Source organism: Bactrocera dorsalis, chromosome 2 (genome assembly GCF_023373825.1).
Source record: "Bactrocera dorsalis isolate Fly_Bdor chromosome 2, ASM2337382v1, whole genome shotgun sequence".
NCBI classification, from domain to species: domain Eukaryota; kingdom Metazoa; phylum Arthropoda; class Insecta; order Diptera; family Tephritidae; genus Bactrocera; species Bactrocera dorsalis.
The window spans coordinates 40,357,435-40,382,555 of NC_064304.1; the positions used below are offsets into that span (position 1 = coordinate 40,357,435).

Genomic DNA, 25,121 nt, shown 5'->3' on the forward strand with positions numbered 1-25,121 from the left:
AGTCCTTCTTCCCTTTGTCATTGTCTATAGATTGAAGTAGTCACACGATAGGGAGTCTCTTCGTCTGAAAACTCGCTTAGTATCGTACGGCTCGGAAAGGTCCTTCCCGATCTTGACGGAGTTTTTAGTGTCGCTCAACGTCAACAACATAGCCGTATTAGTTTTTCATAAATTGTTTGTTTTTGGGTTTTCCTGCATTAATTTTCATCCAAAGCGTTCTGAAAAGATATTCAACTACGACGTTGCAAACAGAATAGACCAAGAAACTTGATAAACGGTTAAATTTCTCATAATTCCTATCTCTATTCCGAGACCATTTTATGCTCTGAGTCAAAATTTTATGATATATTCAGGACTCTAACAATTACTGTTTCCTTCCTGTGCAGCATGAAACTCTAGTAAAGCCGTTAGAAAATATTTATTAAGCATGACAGCGTTGTATTTCTACACTAATTTCCTTTCGACTTTCACAACAAATACAACTACAAATTTACAGCAAAGAACATTTCTTAGTTCTACAAATAATTTTACTGATCGACGTGGTACAGATGTATAGATACAGATGTCTCTAAGATACATAGGAGCCGGAGCAACAATACAATTCCAAATTCTCTGCATGATGCATCGGCAACACTCGGCCGCAACTCGTGTGTGGCGCGTGCCTCTCTTGCTTGCGGGCATTATGCTCACTACAAGAACAATCATCACTCACCTACATATTTAATACATAATCGCACAGATCGTCACTCTCTCGTGCTTAGCCGTGCACTGCACATAAGTATCTATAGCCGATGAGGTTCGTGGCTGAAAATAAAGCATTCATACAACCGATTTATTTTTAGGACATACGCTTCATGGCAGCCAAAACCGTTGAAAACTCTGTCTGCTCGAGTCCAAATTGAGCGTGTGTATTTAGACGGCGCGAGCACATCGTGGCTGAAAGGTACTCGCGGCAAGTCGGAAAATTGTGAAAAGTCGGTGAAAATACTATATAGAAATATTTATATATAATTGCTTAATACAATCCGTGCAGGCCGCAGCCCTAGCAGTAAAGTATTTGCTATAAAGTGCTATTAAGTATTTAATTACCTGTGGGCTCGAGTGTAAATAATTTGCTGTAATAATTAAATATTGTAAATTCGCAATCATAAATGGATGTAGTACATACTTAAATATGTATATTTACTATATAACGAAATTTCGGTGAGCTACGAAAGTGATCGGCAAAATCGCCTTAATACCCAAGTGTGTATCTATAATAAAATTCGTGGCGTGTACAGCGTGTGTTGCAAGCGTAAATGCCTCCAACGCTGGGCGCGCGTGTGTGTGTGAGCAGATACTCGTAGCAAGGCGCCTGTTGTTGTTGGCTATATATTTTGGATTGAATTTGAATTTGTGATTTCGGCACGAGTCCACCATATAGACGACGGGTACGTTACGGAACGGCTTGTACTTGTGCATGGATGGCTCAACAGCTTTACGCTTTCCGCTTTGCGCTCTCGTTCCTGACTGCGCTGCACACACACACATACATTTAGCTATATACTGTGTATTATATGCTTTTCAAATGAAAATTCTTCTTGCGTGTTAGCTAAAAGTTATTTTTATAAAATATAATACATATATGTTTTGTATAAAGACGCGACTGCCAGAAAAATTGTGACCGCATGTGTTTAAGTGTTTGTGTGTGCGTGCGTGTGTGCAAGCGCATTATTCTATTGTCGGTATGTGCATGTGTGTGTGCGCGATTGCTTTAGTGCCATACGAAATCTCGGCAATAGCTTGTTAAATCTTATAGCAGCGTAAAGTTTATAGAGAATAAGGCAATTAAAGTGTATTGAAGTAGAAAGTACGCAGTGAAGAGCCCAACCCCAAAAGTAACAACAACTAACACAAGGGTGTATGCCGACAGGAGCCAACGGAAAAGGAAACAAAGTGGGAAAAGTAAAAAAAAAATATTAAAAAAAATTTTGGAAAAAATTACAATAAATTAAAAAAAAAATTAGTTAAACAAAAAATATTAAAAAATAAATTATATAAAAAAAAATTTAATTTAAAAAAATATTAAAAATATATGTATGTATATAAAAATATTAAATAAAAAAAATTTTAATTAAAAAAATATTAGAGAAAGGATAAAAAAAAATAAAAACGAAACAAGTTTTAATTAAAAATAATTTAAAAAAAATTAAAAAAAAAGTTTAAAATATAATTTAAAAATATTTAAAAAAAGAATAAATTACAAAATGCTCTAAAATAATAATGCAGTGACAATTAATTTTTTTTAGGTGCGGCATTTTAAAAACAGTTGCTACGAGTTGACTTGCAAAAAAAAAATTTTAAATACTTAAAAAATCAAGCGTGTGTAAAATTTTTTCCTTAACTGTTTTTGCAAATTTTCACACACAATCTTATCGCCTACGCCGCTGCTGCATGCATTTGCCGAAATTTGTTACTACTCCCACGACAATAACGTCGTTTTCAACTGCACCAGGCTTAACGGTTAAGGCGAGGAGCATGCGAACACTATTCGGCTGCAGTCGCACACACGGTTCACGGACACTCGCTTAGCGCTGCGCTAAGTCAATACTCTTCGTCGCTATTAAATTGTTTCATCTCGTAATACACACACCGGCACAACGCACGGCAACTAGGTATGAGAAATATATATAATCACATGTATATATTTACATATAAACATAAATGTGTGTAGAAGTCACTACCCATTCTTATGCTATGAATCACTAATTATTATTTTGGCTGCTGAGCACGACCACCCTCCCTCCCTGTCAAGCAAGCGCTGCCGTTATTACCTGTGCATGAGTGCGTCGGCGAGCGTTTAGCGTCATCGTGTTTGCCGAACACGTAAGCTGATTGAGAATGTGTTCTGATAACGTTTTGTACCATTTTGTCTAAGTTGGTCAAATACTTTCAAAGTCACGATTTCGCTGTAGTATTATTTCTGTTGTATGATGTCATGGCTTTTTTTCCGAATCATTAAGTACTGTTGTGACAAAATGCCTTGATAGCAGCGTTTTACGAAGAATATTTGTTCAAGAGTTGTGTGTTTTTGTTATTGGCACTTCGGAATTTCTCAAGAGACAGCTGAGTGCGTTCTGAGTTGCACTCGTTAACAGTTAGTTCGACGTTATCAGCTGTTCATTTAAGTGTCTCTTATTAATCAAACGCGATTTGTCATTATTGTTTACTGTTCCGATGTCCAGTTTGATAATTTCATTTATGATCTCCCAGTGTGAGCTACTTACTGACGTCACTCGTGTTATAATACTCAGTGTAGCTTCCAATCAGTACGAATTACAAATACAATTTAAGATAGTTACGGTAAAAACAATAAAACGTTTGTTCCTGGGTTTCTAATGGAATAATATTTATGTCGTTGTTTGTTCGTTCCCTCTCAGAGTTAAAAAATATGTTTCTTGGAGCTATTACACATTCTATGTTTTTATACTCTGGCAACATGTTGCTAAAGCGTATAATAGTTTTGTTCATCTAACGGTTGTTTATATCACCTAAAACTAATCGAAATAGATATATGTATATATATAGAATATACATAAATGATCAAGTTGACGAGACGAGTTGAAATCCGAGTGACTGTCTGTCTGTCTGTCCATCTGTAAATTGAGTAAAAGTTGAGATATCTTGATCAAAGTGGTATGCGCGTTCCTTGGCAAAAAGAAGATGGGCGTAATCGGACTACAAAACCCACGAAACGACATTAACCGAAAACCTATAAATTACCATAACTAAGCACTGAAGTAAGATATATATAACTGCAATTGGGCACAAGAGATCACTATAGAGATTTTTTTTTTGAAAAAGTGGGCGTGGCTCCTTCCTCTAACAAGTTTAGTGTACATACATCTCACCTAAACTATAAAGATGCAACAACCAAATTTGCTGATTACAAATCTTATAAGACCTCCAACCGACAGTGTGAAATCGGAAGAAAGCCCACCTACTCCCCATATAACGGTACTGTTAAGAACTACTAAACGTGCGATAAATCAATAAATAAATACGCCAGAGATATTAAAATTTACCACCGTGGCGGTATAAGAGAGCTTTATGAGAACTGGTGTGAAAATTGGACGATGGGCGTGACCCCGCCCACTTTTTGGTGAAATCACATATCTCGGGATCCGACCGACCGAGTTTCTTCAATTCCAGCCCATAAATCATTAAAATATTTGAATGTTTTGCTTGCTATTTTGGTCTTGACAACATTTCATAAATTTTCTTTTCGATTCAAGACCGGGCTCAGCATAGGCCAATCCAATATTCTTAGTTTTTCATTGTCGAGCCAGTGCTTTATTACCTTTGCGGTGTACTGCGGATCATTGTCTTTCATAAATGTCCAGTTTGTGGGCGTGCACTCAAATACAAATGGCTCCATTTTATCTTCCAGTAAATCTAAAGACTGAAACCGGTCCATTTTATCATTTAGACGAACAATTGGCCCGACGCCATGCCATGAAAACGCGCCCCAAACCATGATACTACCACCGCCGTGCCTAATGTATTTTCTTGGTATACTTAGAGTTAAGGGCTTGACCATGTGGACGACATACAAATGTTTTTCTATCTGGAAGCATCCTACTTATCTTGGCTTCGTCGCTCCAAAGCAAGTTGCTCAAAAACTCTGCTGGTTTGTCTCTGTGGGTCTTTGCAAAAGCCAGTCAAATTTTGTCGTGGCGTTTTAACAGCAGTGGTTTCTTCCTGAGCTTGTTTGACTCGTCTACGTACAGGCTTTCTGGACACGTCCACACTAAATTCGTCATTAACTTTGATAATAATTTCTGTGACTGGCTTAAAAGGCTTTGCTGGCTTTGCTCTTCCGAACTCTGGTTTTGTCAACAGTAATATCGGTTTTATATGGTCTTGGTTTTCTTGGTATTTTATTGTTGACACAAGATGAGTCCTTTTTGTTACATAAAGAGCATTATAATTACTATACAAATAAAAGGGTATTTTTCAGCAGCGAAAAGGGCTTCATAACGGTAACAAGTGGACAACTACTTTACGATTAAAAAAATTAAAAGCAATATTGGATTCGGGTTCTTGCGATTTATGTACATATATGTCCATGACTGTATATAGTTCTCAATTCAAGTGAATAAGTCGGAAGTATAATAGTTCTGCTGTGTCTATTTTCAATTCCTCTCACACAAAATCCATTTATTAGTTTAAGAGTCAAAATTTTGTAAATAACTCATTGTCCAATTAGTTCTGCTTTCTTTCAATGCACTTCCTCTATTTGAAATGTGATCGTAAATATATATGCATTTAACACATTCATCATGTAAATACCTATATTTTATATACATACATACATGCATCTCGCTTGCACATCGCCTGCGATGGCATTTTGTATGCCACAGTCGTTGTGGTGTAACGACCTCAGCTGGCGCACCCGCCGTCGCCGCCCATCAACACCTCATCGGGAAGAACAATTTTGACATTTTGAAAAATAGTGTAGGCAGGAAACTGTCGTATTGTCTTGTACGGAATTTATTGTGCCGTTATAAACTAAAATACTCATTCGAATGGGTGTGTGTTTTCACTGCCGAAATGTCAATGCGAAATGCAGCGAGCAGCATTAAGGAATAACGGCAAGAAGACAAGCTGCACGGCAAGGCAAAATAGAATTGACGAGTGAACTCAAAAACAAAAAAGCAGAAACAAAATTTTGAAAAGACAAAAATATTTCGGTGCGACAAATAACTGCTGTTGCAACAACAATTACAACAACAGCGAGTGCATTGCCAGCACGACAAGTGATTTCGAAGAATTTTCGTATTTGCATTCGCATTGTTGCTGCCGCACTTACGAACAACTGACAGACAGACGACTGCAAATTGTAAATGCAGTGAGGAGCGTGCGAAAAACAGCAACAAAAATTACAATAAATAATGAAATAAATTGTGTGTTGCCAAAATAATTATTGAAAATGTTGCGCGACATTAGTGGCTGAACGAGTGCTTACCGACTTGTTGTTGGCTGCTTAAACAACAATGATTTGTTCGTTTTTGTGGCGGCGTGTTGCTGGTGTTTTTGTTGGCGTCAAGCAGAAGCGATCTTGACTCGAAAGCAATAAAAATTAGCAACAATAAGCAAACTTCTAGTTAATATATAGACATACATTATATATATATATACATATGTATGCATATGTATGTTTGTATATGCGCTTATATACTTTTCATTGGGCACCGAATGTCGCCTGTGGGCGTTCGCCACCATTTGACAGACTGACAGCTGAATTGGAGACAATGCAAAAAATAAATCAGCTCAAGGGTGAGACATTTTACGCGTGCGAATTCCTTGCTTCGTTATTTTTAGCACCGAAATTAAATTCGTTAAGAAAGCATAAATTTAAATTTTTTAAAAGAAATAAATAAAAAACAAGACAAAACCCTAGTCTCGGCTGCATCGAAGCTGGAATACCCTTCACAATTAAATAGAGCTCGTTTTATCGCATGCCTTATAGTGCTCTGATCTGCTAATTTCTTTGAATGTTGTAACATTGCCTTGGGTAATGACGCAAGAAGACCCATAAAAGAACTTAAGCAAAATTTCTAGAATAAATCTTTCCAAATAATAAAGTTTTCATACGAGAACTTGATTCTAACCGTTCAGTTTGTGTGACAGCTATGTATATGCTAAAGTGAACCGATATGAATAATGTCTTCGGAGGTTGTCCCGTTGCATTGGCCAATAATCCATGCCGAATTCTGTGAAGATATCTTTGAATGAAAAAGTTTTCCATACAAAGGCTTGATTACGATCGTTCAGTTTCTATGGCAGCTATATGCAGTAGCGGTGCGATATCGCCGATTCCGATAAATGAGCAGCTTCATAATGAGAAAAATGCGTGCAAAATTTAAAATCGATCGAACAAAGCGATATTTTAGACTAAGGGACCAGAGTACAGGTCAGACAGACTTGGCTAAATCGGCTCAACTCATCATGCTGATCATTTTAATATATACATAAATAACTTATTATTACTGGCGTTGTGTGTTGGATCTATGTTTCCGACCCGGAAACAGACGATCAATCGACCGAATATCGTGCCAAAAGCAGCCGAAGCTGGAAAAAACACTTTAAGGCAAGTTAAAATTAAAGGTTGTGTTGACAGTTTTTTTTCGATTATTGAATACCGACCGGCCAAACTGTCAACAAGGAATACTATTTGAGTGTTATGCGTCGTTTGCCCAAAGCGGTTCGTGAAAAAAGGCCGGAATTATGAGCCGACAACTCTTAGTCTTTGTCCACATATATTCTTCGTGCGTCTTTCACGAAATTTTTAACCAATATCGTGCTGCAACCACCGTACTTGGCTCCTTATGACTTCTGACTATACAGCAAACTCAAACGATCTCCCGGGAAAACCGCTCTGAGTCAATTGAAGCTATTAAAAGTGAATCGTTACGCGCATTGAAGTTTATTCCAGAAATTGACTTTAACAACTGTTTAGAGGATTGGAAAAAATGTTGACATAAGTCTATTGGATCCAAGAGGGATTACTTTGAGGTGGACGGCATAGATTTTAAAGAATAAATTAAAAATTTTAAAATTACGCACTAAGCTTACTATTTTTCCTCACAGCAGTATACGAGTACATGGATTTCCGACACTTTCTTCAGAGCGTTACAAAATTTTGAGCAAAATTATTATAAGTTATGGTTGCGAGTTGAAGGCGAAAAAGTTTGACCTATTGCATGAATTCATGCATACCTATCGATTATTATATATACATGGTACACTTCATCCATACATAACATATATATATACATATATCCCTACCGCACTCTGTCCCTCACTCACTCTCTATAAATATTGCCAAAAATCTGCACACTCACTACATGCTCAGCCTCCCGCCGCCATTTTCACTAATTCGCTCACTCAATTAGAAAATTGCCTGTTAACTGTTGCCACAAATTGCCATGTCTATTTCATCTGAAATTGCATCATGCCTCGATTCACAGTTGAGTGAGTGGTGAGAGCATGAAAACTGCTCCTCTCCTAGTGGGCGCTGACACGAATATGAGATTTGTTATATATTTCACACATGACTTATGTATTATTTGTACTAATTACGAATAACAAAACATTCTGCATTGTTCCTTGAACCCATTTCTTGTTTAGATCTATTTCGTTTAATTTTATATACGCCCACCAGTCTGTGAGCAGCACAGTTGAGTTAAGACTCAATTGAGTTTTGGAAACAAATTTATTCGTGGTATCCGAATGCTCCACAGCAGAATTTATATCTTGTTTTACTTTAAGAGATTAACACTTAAGATCTGAGCATCTGAATGAGCTTTGTGGCCTTGCACCCAATTTGTGGTAGAAGTTATTATGCGATATTAGACATTATGCCATCACAATGACCAAATAATCTAGATCTTCGGCTATGTGATCGAGTATGACCATTCTAGGTTTGGGTTTGATGGGTCGAAATAGGATTATGTATTCTTATTGCAGAGATGTACATGTACAGTTTTTCGGCCAAAGATTACTTCATCGTTCCCTCATGAACGATGACAAGTTCAATAATTTGGCTTGATATGTCTTTCAGAAAATTTTTTTACAAATCTTTCCTTTGTACTTCCGCTTGACTTGGCAAATGAAAAGAGAGAAAGAGATTGTGAAACAATACTTCTTCCCATTTAAGTACGTCAGTTTTGCATGTTAGCATTACCTATTGAGCCAGAAATCGGCTTCATCGCTGAACAAAATTTGACTCGAAAACGTCGAATCTTTTTGGAAGTTTTCTAGAGCCCATAAAGCGAAGCGATGTCGCTTGGGAAGGTCGGAGTGGCTTCAGTCCTTAGACAAGTTGTGTTTTGTACGGTTTCAATTTAAGATCTTCAAGTAGAGTGTGCCAAGTCATTCCATAAGTTAGTCTCCGTTGCTGCGAACGGCGCCGATCGAATCTCCACGGTCTCTGCGTACACTCTCAGCTACGGCTGCTATATTTTCTTCACTGCGTGCTGGACGCGGTCTATTCGGTCGAATATTATCCAATAATGAATGCTGGGTCTTGATTTGGGTGATGGTGTTGCGAATAGTACGATCAGTAGGCAGATTATGTTGACCATGAGTTGAGCGAAGAGCGCGAAAAAACAAAAACGTGAATTTTATTAATAAAGTTGAACGATTTGTTCTTCAGGCGTAGTTCATTCCACAATGAAATGCCAAACAGTACTGAACAAAAATAACATGACAGCTTGACACGACTCACGCGTGATCTGTCAAAAACAGGCAATTGGAAAACATCACCACTACATGGATCACACGTTAGCTGTCATACAAACTGACCTATCGAAATCAAGTCTTTGTATGTAACTATTTTGCTTGTTAAAGGTAGTATTGTAGTTTCGGTGCAACTGAAGTTATTTTTTTTCTTTTTAATATATACATAAGTTTCACAATTTCGAAACTACCAGTCCCGGTACTGAACCTTTATCATCTGCCTTGATTCGTACATCAAGTCTTCGAATTGAATACACGAATTGCAGACGAAAAGTTGTACGACACCTTGTCACAATTATAAATTACTCAATTTCGTGTAAATTGAAAAACAAATTCTCCTCTCGGTGAACTCTAATTATAATGTAATTTGCCACAACGTTTTCTCCCCACAACAACATCATCATCATAAAGTGAAGCGTTTCGGAATTGAGCTTTAAAATTCGGGTGCCGCTACCTAATGCGAATTTCGTTGTGCAAACAAATTGAGCGACATCCTTGAATTTGTATTCAGGTGACCTACACACACTGACGTTATTGGCAACACCGGCAGCGCTCTGTCGTCGCAACCGCAAGGCAATAAAGACAAAGGCAGTCTCCTCTCATATATGTATGTATGTGTGTAGTATACCTATTCATACATATGTACGTGTATCTATAAAATTATCTTTGTGTATGCATTATACTATATATTAACATTTAATGTTAATTCACACAGATGTTTGTTGTTATTGCGCATGTTATGCTGTTGTTGTCGTTATCGTTGAATGGGTTGCTGCTCGCCTGTCTTTGTCTCGATACGCGTCTAATTTTAATTTATACTAATTGTCTTTGATAAATGATTATTGTTGGTGGTTTTTGTGGGCGTGTCGCTCTTCGCGAAAACGAAGCTACTTACATGCAGACAAATGCTCATATGAAAGCACTTATACTCACACACACTTACACAACACTCGGTAGCAGCATTTATTAGCTTGTTATATTGGGTGTTTGTTGGTGACTGTCGCGAAAGCAACATACACACACCCCAAACAAGTACCCTGTAGGCAAATCAACTGGTTATAAACTAGTTTATGTTTAGTATGGACTCTAAGCGCTGCAACAAAAACAGGTTAACTGATTTTTTCCATACAAACTAACTCGTGGTTTTTCGTGTTAAGTGGTTAGATCATACTAGGTTAGATCATACTAGGTAAAAAAAAAAGGATTTTTTTTGGTTTAAAGTACACTTTAGGGTTCTGAAAGCGTTAATCACTGGTAGAATATTGAAAAAAGGTGCATGTTTAAACCTCTCTTGTGTCCAAACATTCGAGTCAGTCAGCGTTTTTCACGAAACTCTATATTTCTAGTCGAACGAAGTTGGTTTTCTGAAATCGATGATCGTTATTATAAGTTAAAAAATCTAAAAACTATTATACTCATACGTATGTACATACGTCGGGAAAGGTCCCACGCGAGTTCCTTCCTGGTAGACGCCCGTAGATGTTCTTTTATGCGGTTGTGTTCACTTGTTTACTTCAAAAACTCGATTTTTGAATATGTATCGAATGTATGTATATATATTTGAAAATATTCTTCGAAAATACAAGTATGGGCAAATAGTTTCGGGTTATTTTATTGTATCGGCTCTCAGAACTTTAAACGCATTTTTTGCGAAATGTTTCATGGTCGCTGAGTAATACATACATATATCCCGGAAGTGGTTAGGCCGATTGATATGAAATTTTCTTACGATCTTCTTAGATATGATTTTCAGATAATACTCGAAGAAAAGAGATTTTTTTTGGAAAACTGCCCCTTTGTCAAAAATCCAAATGTTGACTATTTATTCGGTCATTTCCTGTAGTCATCTATTGTAAGACTAATTGTGTTTCGCCTTTAGATTTTAGATAATTTAAGGCACAAAAATCTCCTCATAACCAGACAACCTTCTTCTTAGGTTTCGGTGTTACTGCTCTGGGCTCAAAATCATATTATCACCAGACACACATTTTCTTAGGTCCTCCTGTAGATCGGCTGCGGCATCAGATAGGCGGTAGTATTACCAGTCTGGGCTCAATTAGCGTTGAAGTTGCCTCTTATACCCGTTATGAGTTTTGTGGACAGCGTTCAAGGTATGGTGCCTGAAGGGTTGCAAGTATTCTGTGTCTAGTTTGAGCTACAGCTGGTATTTCACAAAGAAAGTAGAATACTGATTCCTTATTCCCTTTTAGCTTGCAACTGCGGCAAATGTTGTTATAAGGCAGGCAAATTTCTATAGCATGTTTTCCAAAACGCCAAGGCATCGACATAGTAGCTGTAAGTTCGTAAATACTATTCCTTGACCTATGCAATATACTCCTAGTTCTAAACTCATCCTATATAGGCCATATCTGACTCGATATTTTGCAGTTGGTTATTGATTTCCATCTGCTCTAAGCTATTTGTTGAAAGTGAGTATAAAGCCCCTTTTTGATTGTTCCAAACGGGCTTGGATAGTAGAGTTGGTCTGCCAGTGAGCATAAAGCCTTTCTGCAATCGTAGTCAACAGATTCAATTAATAAGCGACGCCCACAAGACTAACAATGCCACCTGGTTATACATCTATAAGGTTGCTTTCTGTATCCTCCCGAAGTTATTCTGTAGGACACTGAAGGCCTTTTCTTTACTTAGTACCAACGCTTAGCAGATGTTGGCTGAGTTTGGTGGAGAGAGAGAGGCATCGAGACCATTGGAGTATATACACTTCCCTATCCCGTAGATAATTTTGGACTCGTCGATGTGGATAAAAGGTTCTATCACTCTTCCCTGCCATTTGTTTGTTTATTGTAGCGCTAAAAATCATTCCTGAAGTAATTCCGAGGCATAGTGCCGAGTTGACAGTCGTCGGCCGGATAAAAATTCGGGTCCGTTCCGGTTACTTAGACCCGATTTCCTTTTTTCTTAATCAAAAGAAAAAGTCAAACTAATGTTTCTTCTGAGGGCTTCTTGGTTGGCCTAATTAACCCTTTATGGGGCACAAGATGCCAACAGATTTCAGTCACGAATAAACTAATCCTATACTGGTCCAAAACAATATAGTTCAGTACCGTTTTTAAATTAGATTTTTTTAAGGTATTCCGTATTTTTTGATTAAAAAAAAACTTTATACGGCAACTTTTCGGTAAATTGGTAGAAATTACCAACTTTTCGAACTAGTCCGATTTTTGTCAGCAGATGTGGCTTGCATCTGCTACTTTTCCAGATTAGCTTAATGCTCCATTGAGGCGTATGTAAGGTATGCATAGGCATCTATGTCTACATGTACTATAAAATCGCATGCTAAGACTTACAGACTACTAAACTACGTGCTTTTCACGGTTTATTGCGTTTTCCGTTGCTACTTTATGGTCATGTCGTCAGACGCCGCGACGTACTTACCCGCTCCTTGTCACTTCCACCCACCACCACTACCCCGCTCACTAACTGTCAATTTGACTTTTGGAATACTATGCCGCTTTCAGTGGCAAATATTAATACGACTCGGTACATTTATATGCAAATTATGTGCTGCCATCTTTGCTCGGCGCTGGCGGATACACCAACACACGCACGCTCTCACACACACCTACGCGCCTCAATTTATTTGTTTGCACTGAAGTTAAGTAAACAAACAGTTTTCCATGCTTGCCCCATCAACACTCGCCTCAATACATCGCAAACGTGCCACGCAATTCCACAGTTGGTAGTCGTCGTGACCCAGAAAATTTATTTACAGACTTTTCAAAAGCGAGAAAATCCGGAATTTCGCACAGAAAGAAAATCAATTGCTAAAATAATGTGCTTATAATAATTGTGCGTGAATTGTCGGCGAAGTCGGAAAGTTTTGTTAATATTTTATTGTTGTTATAGAGACATGCACATTAAATACATACAGCAGTATGTATGTAATATCGTATGTTATATACAAGACAGGCACGAAAGAAAAGCGAATATATGTAAGGAAAAAATATCTTAAGTTCCCTTAAAACCCATAAAGAAATAGAGCGAGTTTTCGCTAACTATAAATGAGATAGAGAATATTATACAATTTGTGAAAATTACCATATATTTAAGTACTAGATTTGCTAGATAATATTTAAATTCTCCAGTCATTTTAATAAACTTTTTATTAGTTTGTGATGCTGTGGTCAAGATTTTTGAAAATTTTGCTTTAAATTTGGGCTTTATTTGTTATCGTAATCCCTACCAGATGTAATACACTTATGTAAACGATTATTCCAATCCTGGAAACACTTTTTGGGATAGTCTTTACCATCTTCAGTGAATTTCGCTTTATCCCTCCGAAATTGACTGAAAACGGGTTCCACGGAGTGGCAATTTCAGTTTGGAGAACGAGAAAAAATCACACAGAACCAAATCTGGTGAATACGGTGGTTGTCCAATGGTATTCATTGCGTTTTTGGCTTTTAATTTGGGCTTGATGCGATGGTGCATTTTCATCATGTAAAAACCATGAATTGTTCTTCCACAATTCCGTCCCTTTTCGACGGATGTTCTCACGCAAACTTCTCAATATGACCAATATAGCTCCTTATTTACCCTCTATCCCTCTGGAACAAACTCACGATGCACCAAACCACGAATATCGAAGAAAAAACAATGACCATCTCCTTGATCTTTGAACGGATTATGCGTGTTTTTCGCTCCATTCCGCCGATTGTTGGCTTGTTTGCATGTCAAACTCAAAAAGTCATCTCTCATCAGCAGTTGTATTGCTCTTCATGAATGTGGGATCGGGACTCGCACGATCAAGTATGTCCTGTTTACGGCACTATTTTTGTAGAAAATTCAGCTTTATCGGAACGAGTCGAGCAAGAACGCGTTTCATATCCAAAATGTCCACCAAAATCATTCGAACGGACTCGCGAGAGACGTCGAGCTTGCCATCACTTTTTTAATATTTCCATCTATTGAAGAGGTCGAAGGTCGTCCAGAAAGAGATATGTCTTCAACGATCGCTTGGCCGGCCGTCGCTGAAGTCTTTATACAACTCGTATGGTTGTGTTTTTGATAAAACTGATTCACCAGAATCCAACATCCGCAACGATTTCGTACAATTCGTTCGTCGTTGGCTTAAAATACAAAATTTGAGACAAACTCTTTGTTTGATAAGTATTTTTATCCACTGTAAAAATCACAGTGCACTGTTGAGGTGTGCTGACTTTTTTTTGGTAATATTTCTTTATTTATTGAATGTGCTTTTTGTATTAAAAGCCTAACAACAAGTAATATAATCTTAATTCTATTTAAAAGCTAGACAGGCTCAAGCAAGTGATTGAGCTGTTTTGGTGATATGTTGCTCTTTAATACGCAGGCATATCTCTTCTTTAAAGGCGTTTCTGATCACAGGAATGTACCAAAGCATTAGCCAAAGGGTTTGGGTGATTTCGGAGTTTAGATATATATTTAATTCTGCTGTCTTCTACTTCTTTCTTTACCATAGAAATACCAAGGTCTTTATGGATATTTTCATTATGCATGTACCATGGTGAGCACGTAATTGTTTTAAGCATTTTTGATAAGAACCTTTGTATTATATCAATATTGGTTGCACAGGTCCTACGCAAATTGGATTTATGACCGCTTTATATAAAAGTACTTTGTTGTCTACGCTAAATTTAGAGTTTTTATTTAAAAGCATTTCACATTTATAAGCCAGTTGGCTAGCCATTCTTCGACAGAACTTAAGTGCTCCGCTAATATTTTTGATGCTGTAATGTGATATTTGTTACGGCTCACTAAAGCTGTATCATCCGCAAAAGTTGAAGTCAATATACATGTATCATTAGCTGTTGGAAGATTTGCTGTATATATGATGTATAGAGTTGGACCTAAAACACTGCCCTATGGTACACCAGCCCTTATCTGTCTTTCATCAGATATGAAATCTCCCACTTTTACCTTAAATTGTGTATTTTTTAAATAAGATGTCCAATGTTTTATACAATTCTAAAGATCTTATATTAAAGGCCTTCATGCCACACCTTATCAAATGCCTGATCCACGTCTGGAAATATAGCTGAACAGTACTCTCTGTGCTCAAATGGCTTTTTTGGGTTAAGTTCTCTTATTATTCTAATAATTTCAGAAGCTGAAGTCTTAAAAGACTCGAGTGACTCGTTAGCTGTGTTGGGTAAGCTGGACAGCTTAAAGTTGTTCTTTGGGCAATTAGGTTGAAATACTATTTCTAAGTGATTAGCCTTTTTCTCGTCGCTTCGAGGTCAATTTCCACCCAAGTCTCGTATAGGCATGTTGGAGTCGATTGGTCGCTTCATGGACTTTTGGGCTTTCCAAAGGCTGACTTAAGCAGCTGCTGTGAACAAACTGTTGACAGATCGCGCTCTTATTTGGATTAAGGATAGTTATACCAACTTAACAAAATACATTTTTTGAAATATCATTTACCCGGGGTACTTAATTACATCTTGTGTGCCCTCATATATTAGCTTTGGTAGAAGATTTTTCACCAGATTTTTGATTATTGCTTAAATTTGAGACTCAATTACAAAAGTAAAGTATTCAGACGCTAAAATAACCACTCACAATGCATATTAAGGTGTTGTATCAATCATACATTAAATGTTAGGACTTAAATATAAATGGCCACCCAGGCAAAGTACTTACTTTAATAAATCCTGATTAATAGACAATTAAGTTGAAATATGCTAAACATTTCATCAATTCAAATCTAAGCGTGCCAGTGTAAATCAACAAGTCCTGCACTCATGAGTCAGCGCCTATTATTTAGTTTACAGCGCGAGGCATAACGCAGGCAATCTTACGCACACACCACCCAAATTAAGAGCTCGCAAAGCTAATTGTTTGGACACGATATTATCCATATGCCACAACCCAAATATTACCCTCAGAGATATATATATGCATATATGATATAGATATAAATATATGTATGTCTGAATCTATGAGCGTATGTATGTATGCGCCTAGCAAACACTTTCCACCCAACAAGTAGGCAGCACGGCTAGACGGCGAGATCATCGAGAGATAGCGTTGAGTTCGCCGCTTTACCACGATCACCGGCCACACTAGAAACAACCAACAGCGCGGCGTGAATTTGTATGCAACAAGTTAGGTACAACGGGCGCTGATAATTATGCGCCGCCATAGTGGGGTATGGCGGGAGGCCGGTGGAACGGGTTCAGCGCACTTTGAAATAATTCGTTTCATTTCGATGCGTTACATTTTTATTGTTTTGTTTGTTTAGTTGTTGTTATTCTTATTGTAATCGCCTTTAGGTTTTCACTCGGCTACTTAATTGTGTGTGTGAAACCGAATTAAGTGTGTGTGCGTGTGGATTTTCTTCTCCTGCGTCTTACCCGCCAGACTGCTTGTGTGCAGATTTACCGCCTGTCTCTCTTGATTGCCTGCCTGTCTGACTATTTGCCTGTCGTTTTCACTTGTTAGTTTCTATGTTTCGCCTTTTGCTTCTCTTTGCCGTTGCGAATTTAATTACTTCACTTGATGTGCGTTCCTTAAATGTCGGGCTGACTGACGGCATGCCAGCCTCTTGGTCTCTGGTTGTCTGCATTTTCGAGATGCAGTACAGTGGGGTTTAACGAGTTGCTTTAGGTGGGAATTTTTGCTAAAAAAAAGAGTTCCAAAGAAATTTAAAAATGTCAATCAAACGTTTTGTGTTCAAAATCTTTAACTTCGATATTAGCCAATATTCCTCTTCTTCTTTATTGGCGTAGACAGCGCTTACGCGGTTATAGCCGAGTTTATAACAGCGCGCTAGTTCGCTGTTTGGCGCTAACTGTAGCCAGGTCCTTCTCCAGCGGGTTTTTCCAACGAGGGTCTGCTTCCCTCGGCGTTTACTGCATCGAATACTCTCAGAGCTGGAATGTTTTCGTCCGTTCGGATGACGTAGCCGCTGTCCTTTAAATCGAACTGAATTATGTCTCGTATACATAACTCATCCAGTTAATCGTTCCATAGAATGCGATATACGCCGACGCCAACGCGCAAAGGACCATAAATCTGCCACAGATTCTTTCTCTCGAAAACTCGTAACGTCAACTCATCAGCTGTCAGCTGTTGTCATCGTCCATGTCTCTGCTTCATATAGCAAGGCGGGAGTAATGAGTGACTTATAGCGTTTGGTTTTTGTTCGTCGAGAACTTTACTTCTCAATTGTCTACTTAGTCCGTAGTAGTACCTGTTCGCAAGAGTGATTCTGCGTTGGATTTCGTGGAGGGTATTGTTGTTGGTGTAAATACTGGTTCAAAGATATTATTTACGACTTCGAAATTATGACTATTTGTTTGATGACAGGAGACATGTCGTCTTGCCTTATCCACGGCACTTATTGAAGCCATTAAGCTGGGCAAGAAGCTAGTGAGTCAGAATGAGTTCCTTTTGAGCCAATACAAGCATGTCAAGCTTATTACTAATTTTCATATCCTTGTTAAAACTCTCGGCGGAGATCATATTTAGTGAACGAAATCTAGTTGAAAAATCCAGGAAGTTTCTGCCTACTTATCTGATCGTTTACGACGAATTGCTTCACGAATTACTTCACGAATTGCCAAGTGATATTACTTATTGACGGTTTGGCCCTGTGGAACGAATTCGTGAAGAACCAAATTTTGCCAATCCACGTAAAAGATGAGCACTGCTTTGATTTTGGACCGACTTTGTCATGGGTTTTTCGGTTTCGGCTCACTCTGGGTGCGACATTTACCTGAGCACTACCCTGATTTTGGACCGACTTTGTCATGGGTTTTTCGGTTTCGGCTCACTCTTTGTGCGCCATTCACCTACATTATCAAAAACCCACGTCTCGACATTGATGCCTTTAACTTTGTTTGCCAACTATACTCGACGTCGTTTTTGCAAAAACTTCAGATTTTTTAGTACATGTCTATATCTCTAATGACAACTGAACGATTTTTGAAGAACTGTGTTACATTTATCGTCATTAAGAAAGGTGGATGGACGACTCGCATGTGACCAGTTTTCGATGACTTCACGACTTTCATTTAGTGCTTCGAGGTTCGTTATAAAATAGACTGCCAAAACACTTCTGCAACATCTTCCACAATGACTTCCATCGATTCCGTAGCCGTGATTTTAAGGGAAACACAATTTTTATCGATTCGGATCAGCTCAGTCCGTGTGAAATTTGATCAGATGGCATATTTTAGTTTGTATTGGTAGTTTCTATATAAACATTCTGTTTTCACCAATATTTTCTTATTAGATACATTATTATTAATAATGTTTTGTTGAACTAAACATTTCTATTTTATTTTCTAAATATATTTTTTTAATTTTCTATATATTGTTATCATATCCACCCACTGTGCACACAAACACGCACGCCAACTCCCATATACCAGGCCTTATCTGCCTATACTCAAACTGTGCTCGCTACTGTTGCATTAACCACTCAAATGTCGAAATGTATTTAGTGTGCACTCAACCACCCCTCCCTACCTGGTTCCCCTTAGTTCCTTTACAATTCACATTTCGTGCTAATTGCACTGAATTGTGTTTGTTGTTCTATGGCTTTTATTGACTTGTGCCTTACTTTGTTTCAATTTACTTCACTTAGCACAGAGCAGCCGAAATGTCTACATATCTACAAATATATATGTATGTAGTATACATATATACATTTGTATACATATATTGTGTACTCCCATGTGCATTGCTTTGCTCCCAATCCGTCAGCTATCTGTTTATTTATGTCGTTAAATTAAGTTTCCTTTGCATTTGATCGGCTTGACGAACGCATATTTGTCAGCACCCTGTATTAAGCGAGTGCATTCAGTTGAATTTTCAGTTGTTTCTTTTAACTTTGTTGTTTATTTGGTGTCGATGCTGCGTTTATACACGGAGCAACATGTGACGAAGTGTATTTTCAGCCACATGTCCTTCTAAGCGAGTGGCAAAAGAACACACAAAAGAACAAAAATAGCCAGAGGGTCTCCAAACCAAAAACATTAACTCGGCTATATTAACGGGTACTGTCTGATAGTTGATAAATTAGCGTTTTGAAAATATATATTATATATAAACAGGTCATTATACATTTTGGACATATTTTTTGAAAAGTGTTGCCAGCTGTTTGAAAATTTTCATATAAAAATTTGGCAAGATAAACAAATTGCTAAAGTATGATTATAAAAACGAGTTTGAAAGTATAAAAGTGAAAATATATTTGACTGGTGTGGCCATTGGTCGGATAACCGTAAGTTATCCCTGGTATGATTTGTGGAAAGGGTTGCCAATTGGTTGCGAATTTTCAGTAAAAAAATTTACAAGATAAATTTTACATTTAAAGCTGTTTCTGACAGAGATGGATTGGATAACCGTAGTTTATTTATGGCATTTTCAATTGGAGTATAGACATAGCAACTGTGTTCTAAAAATAACGGACATTTTTGGACACAGAATAATACGGCACTATATTATCGTTGAAAGGTGTTATTTAGCGAAAATAGGTTTCTTTACCTCCTCTACAAGTTGCATCTATAGATTTTTACGCCCCAAACGCGGTATATTAAGTTTCCCATGCAGTTTGTGACACCCAGAAGAGAACTGCGGAGACCATATAGGTGAAGTTTCGAGATATCGATCTGAATTTTAGCACACGGCTTTTTCTCCACAAGAAATCTCTCCTTTGTCGGAATCGGCTAAATCGAACCACTATAGCATATAGCTGCCATACAAACTGAATGATCGGCATGAAGTTCCTGTATGGAAAACTTTTTCATTCAACAAGATATATTTATTATCCAACACAACATTACAATCTCTGTACGAATTTTTCAGATCGGACCACTATAGCATATAGCTGCAATACAAATAGGCCGATCGAAATCAAGATAACGATATTTGTATGCCCCTTTATGCCAACTTCGCTCAAAATTCTTCAGATGAAGCGGAATTTGAAAATAATGGCATAGTTCTCGGTGACCTTGTTTTAAGCCAATGGACAAAAAAAGTTTTGTTTGATGGAATTCTAGCATTGGCGGAACCATTTATTTAAAGCTTGTATAGTCTAATCGAGGCATTTCTAATGTCACTTCGACTTACTTATGATAAAGAATTTTTGTTTACTAAATAACATAAAAATTAGCGCGCACTTTTAGTGCCCACTGAATGCATAGAAAAAAATATAAATAATAATGGTACTTTCGAAATATTCGATACTCAATTATACTTTCTAAAGATACGCCTTGAAATTGTTTAGTTCCGCTCGTCGTAGGCCACCCTACTTATAGTAATACCAGCAATGCACGGCGCGTGCCATCACTCAGCAGCAGCAGCAGATTGCCGTCGTTGTCTGTCGCTGGGGTTGTTATGCTACAGGAATACTGTTGTTGGCTGTTTGTTGCTGTTGTCATTGCTCCTATCTTTAGCAATCTGGTATTTATCGCCGTGTTGTTGCATTTGTTGCTGCTGTTTTTGCGTTGTTTGCACGCTTGTCTTTGCCTTTGCTGCTGTGTGCATTCTACGGATCAGTAGTTGCCACCAGCCGGCATTTACACGCAGCTATCAATGTATGCATGCAGTTTATATGGAGCATGTGTGTGTGTTTTCTCGACACATATTGCTCCGCCTGCAATTCTCTGCTCTCACACACTTAATAAACGCCATACTCGCTCATCTCGGCATCTGTCTGCTGCCACGCCCGCCACACCGCCCGCTACACCGCCCACTCACTGCCGGCACACACATGAATTGCACCGTTAAGTGTTCACTTAAATTTGCTAAGCACAGACGAATCTACAGCTGCTTGCGGTTTACCAGGTATTCCTGCTGCTGCTGCTGCTTGCGTGATTTTTCGCCACAACACTCGCACACACACACACATGCAACTCTTACTCAGCTATTTGTGGGCTAATGTATGTGGCTGTGTGTGTGTGTGTGTCGGTGGCACAATGCGATCATCCACTCTCGGCGCTCTGCTTATTGTTCTGCATTTGTGTCCATCAAGTGCATGTGCAACTCATTATTATTACTGCATGATTTTCCCTTCGAACATTACTTATGTGTGCTTACGCACACGCTTATGCCTTCACACATGCGTACTTGCATACTAGTTCGCCATGAGTAAATACATATTTACACTTTTATATGCATGCCCACACATATGCTTTGTTGTCTTTCCTCGCACTTGCCACATGCAACACATGTTCGCCTTCTTTCATTGCACTCAAGATTTACCGTTAGCTGCTTGCTTGCACACAGCAATAATCTTGAGTGCGTGCCAGAGTGTCTTTTAAGTGATTTTCATTTGAACGCTTGGAAAAGTGCAACAAGCGAGCCAGCACACACACACATGCAAACTATATTTACAGCTGTAAGCATTTGTACACGCTTGTTTATGGTTGCAAATTAGCAAATTGAAACTACAAAATACTTTAAATTAATCATGCAGTTGCTTATATTCACTTTCATGCCAGCATAATTTCGCACATCGGCCCTGGCAGGTTCATATTTACATGCAATACATATGCAAAAGTACATATATACATTTGTACATGCCTGCATCATTAGCACCGCTTGGTCTATGGACTCCTTCGAGCCGCAAGTGTTGCGAGTTTGTTTGCCATCAAGAGCAATTGATTGCAATCTTACATAATGTGCTGCATTTTAATTGAATTTGCCATTCAACTGGTGTTTCAAAAATGGTCTGCAAATGAATAATTTGTGGGTTTTCATTACTTTTCGAATTCATTGAATTTGATTACAATTGATTATTTTAGGATAATTAATATTACATTTTACATTATTGCTCTTGCTGTTTTTTTTTATTGAAAATGCAAATTCATTGTAAAGAAATGGTTGGAAATTAATTATTCGAAGTATTGCCCTACGCTGGTTACACCTTTTTCCCAACTTTCAGGCAAAACTCGAATACCATTACGACAAAAACTGTTCATCTTGTGGTTAGGTTAGATGGCTGATCAAAGATTGCACGCGAAATGCTGTAAGTAGTTCTTTGTGAGGCCATAGAAAAGAAGAACTCCTGTGTTCGAACTTATAAATTAAAAAAAAATCTTCCTAGCCAATACAAATTTGTAAAGGTGTTTAATTTCCGTACCCACGAGTTGAGTGGGAAGTCCGAAGGTGTACGCTCCTACATAAGTGTATAAGCCTTGACCTCCCAAACGCGAGATAGTCAATAAGGAAATGTTGAGCTGTTTCCACCTCAACTTCTTCCACACAGCTTCTACATACGACGCCTTGTAGGTCCCTAATGTGTGGACGCCAATAGCGCAGTGGTCTGTTAAAAGCCCCACAAATAGGGAGAGGTTAGCCTTACAGGGGCAAAGTCGTGCTATCCAAGAATTAAAAGATGTCGAATTGTGAGTAGAACTGCTCCTGAGCCAGACCATGTGCTATCGCGCGAATAAATAATAATCAGACGGTACAATATCTGGCGCGGTCGGGGTAGGACTTCTCATTTAAGCTTTTCCCGGGTTTGATAACGTGAAGCTGAGCGTTTTCATGCAGCAGAATCACTTTTTCAGGCCTCTCCTGGTATTGCGGTTATAAATAATCCAAGTTTCTTTTTATGAATTATTCCCAGCATGAAGTCGCTTTGTTGTTGTTGTTGTTTTTGTTGTAGCGGCAGAGTTCTGTCGAGTTGACAGTTCTTGGCCGGATTAAAATCCGGGTCCGTTCCGGTTATGTAGACCCGACTGTCGTGGGAACAGCATGAAGTCGTGTTTGAAGGACTTGGTGGGTGACCCCCAATGCTGCAGCAAGCTCTTCTTGCGTTTGATACGAATCCTCGTCGAGCAACACTTCCTGTAAATTTTCCGCCTTCGAAAGTTTTTGGCCTTCCTTCACGTGAATGTTCGTCTTTAAAATCGAAATCGCCTCCTTTGAAGCGACGAAACCAATCCAGTGCACGTTGTTTCACTTGAGGCAGCACTTCAGTAAACTTTTTAGAGTTCTTGATGTGATTTAGCCGCCGGTTTCTTTGACTTTTGAAGAATATGTACATTCTATAGATCTGCATAAAAATATGCAAACTCTAATACTCAACTTAAGGCAAAGCTGCGATTACGAAAGGATTATGAAAGTTGATGGTTAAATGTCTGCTAGTTCTTGGGAAACCGGTGAACCATCTCTAAAAATAATCGATAATGTTCTAAAAATACTAAAATTGGATATTTCTACCTATGCTACACATGTTATAATATTTCAATGATAGCGATATTACTCAATATCATATTGTGTTTGTTTAGTTTCCGCTGGTGTAGTTTTCAGTTTTGCAAATACCGGAAAATATGTTTTTTCTATTTGATTTGTTACATAAATACATTTATACTTACGTACAGTATATTTATGACCACATGCTATTTGTGTCTGAGACATAAATATACATATATACGAGACTTGCAAGTTTAAATATAACCTTATGCTGGTGAATTGCACTAGGAATGCCCGTAAAGTTTTATGTCGAGGTATAAAGAAGTCATATAACACTTTCGACACCCTAAAACATAAAACTACAGGGTGCACTTTATTTTACTTCTGTATGTAAATAATGGTTAACTTTGACATTTACTAACCGATTGAGTTGGTTAAACCTGTTTTAGAATCCTCTATTATGAAGTCCAATAATTAAATGTTTTTTCACACTGAGTTATTCAGTATAATTGCTGGGTGTCGAATTTTGCTACGAACGGGACACTGAAAACCCGTCAGGAAGTTTAACAATTACCAAGTCACTCGAGTGAACTAATAGAATCTCTATCGGGTTGCATCGCCATTTCGGTCAGCAGTTTGACGTCAAAGGAACTACTTTGTGTTTTTTTTTTACGGATTCTTTCAGTTCATTTCAATATAAATGCCAAATTAATACAAAATCCAATGCCAACTGATCGCTTATATCCTTTATAATACTGTCCGAAAGTCGATTGAAGAACTCATAGTCATTCTAATTTCTATAAAGAAACTGTGAAAAAGGTATTTACAGTTACTGATCTCACCAAGGCATTCTGAAACAAATCCCTGCATTTCTGTAGTCGATAAGATATATATTGGCAATTTAAGCTAATACATTCTAATCCCACTGAAATCTTTTGTAAGAATATTAACGGACTTTCAAAAAGATTTTTTTTATTTCCGCCCATTGACCATAGACTTGACGCAGCCCAATAGGACGGCATTAAATCGCACGACCGGGCCATTTCATGAAATAACACGTTCATCAAACTTGGTTTTCAATAAATCGATTGTGACATTCTCTGTGTGGCTTATGGCGCCGTCCTCTTGGAACCACATATTATCCAAGCCCATATCATCCAATTCGGGCCAAAAATATTCAGTTATCATTGAGCGGTAGCGAATCCAATTCACACTAACGTGCCGGTATTGATCATCACGGAAAAAATAGAAGTAGAAATGTCAAAAGAGCGGGCATTGTTTGCTGTCCCTATCGGTCAACTTTTGTAGCGTCCCTTTGAAAAACCCTTTACATTAAGAAAATAAAACAAAAGAAATCGAAATTTTGAAAATTCAAACTGTGTACAACCCCTTAAAACATTTTGACCCCCTGATTTCTTTTGTAAGAATATTTGAACTAGTCCCTCAGTTTTTGAAATATCCATCTGAACTTTTCCACATGTACTTTTCTCACCACGAAGCTGCTCATTTGTCGAAATCGCCGAATCGGATCACTATAGCATATATTTACCACGCAAACTGATCGATCGGAATCTAGTCTTTGTATGGGAAACTTTTGTATTTTATGAGATTTTTGTATGAAGTTTGGCATGGGTTATTATGTAAAGCAAAGGTATATAGTAACTCCCGTAGAAATTCTTCAGGCCGAA

The 25,121-nt window shown here is 38.0% G+C and overlaps 1 protein-coding gene across 16 annotated transcripts in view; it reads left to right on the forward strand.

Moving 5' to 3' along the window:
* Positions 1-25,121, forward strand: part of LOC105224603 (STE20-like serine/threonine-protein kinase) — a 132,806-nt gene that overhangs the window by 64,990 nt on the left and 42,695 nt on the right. Inside the window, exon 1 of one of the 16 annotated variants that reach the window (XM_049447324.1) lies at positions 2,289-2,654. The exons of the other annotated variants lie outside the window; for them this stretch is intronic. The gene's annotated coding sequence lies outside the window, so the exon portion shown is untranslated. Of the gene's footprint in view, positions 1-2,288; positions 2,655-25,121 lie in introns of those variants that run through there. 16 annotated transcript variants of the gene reach the window in all.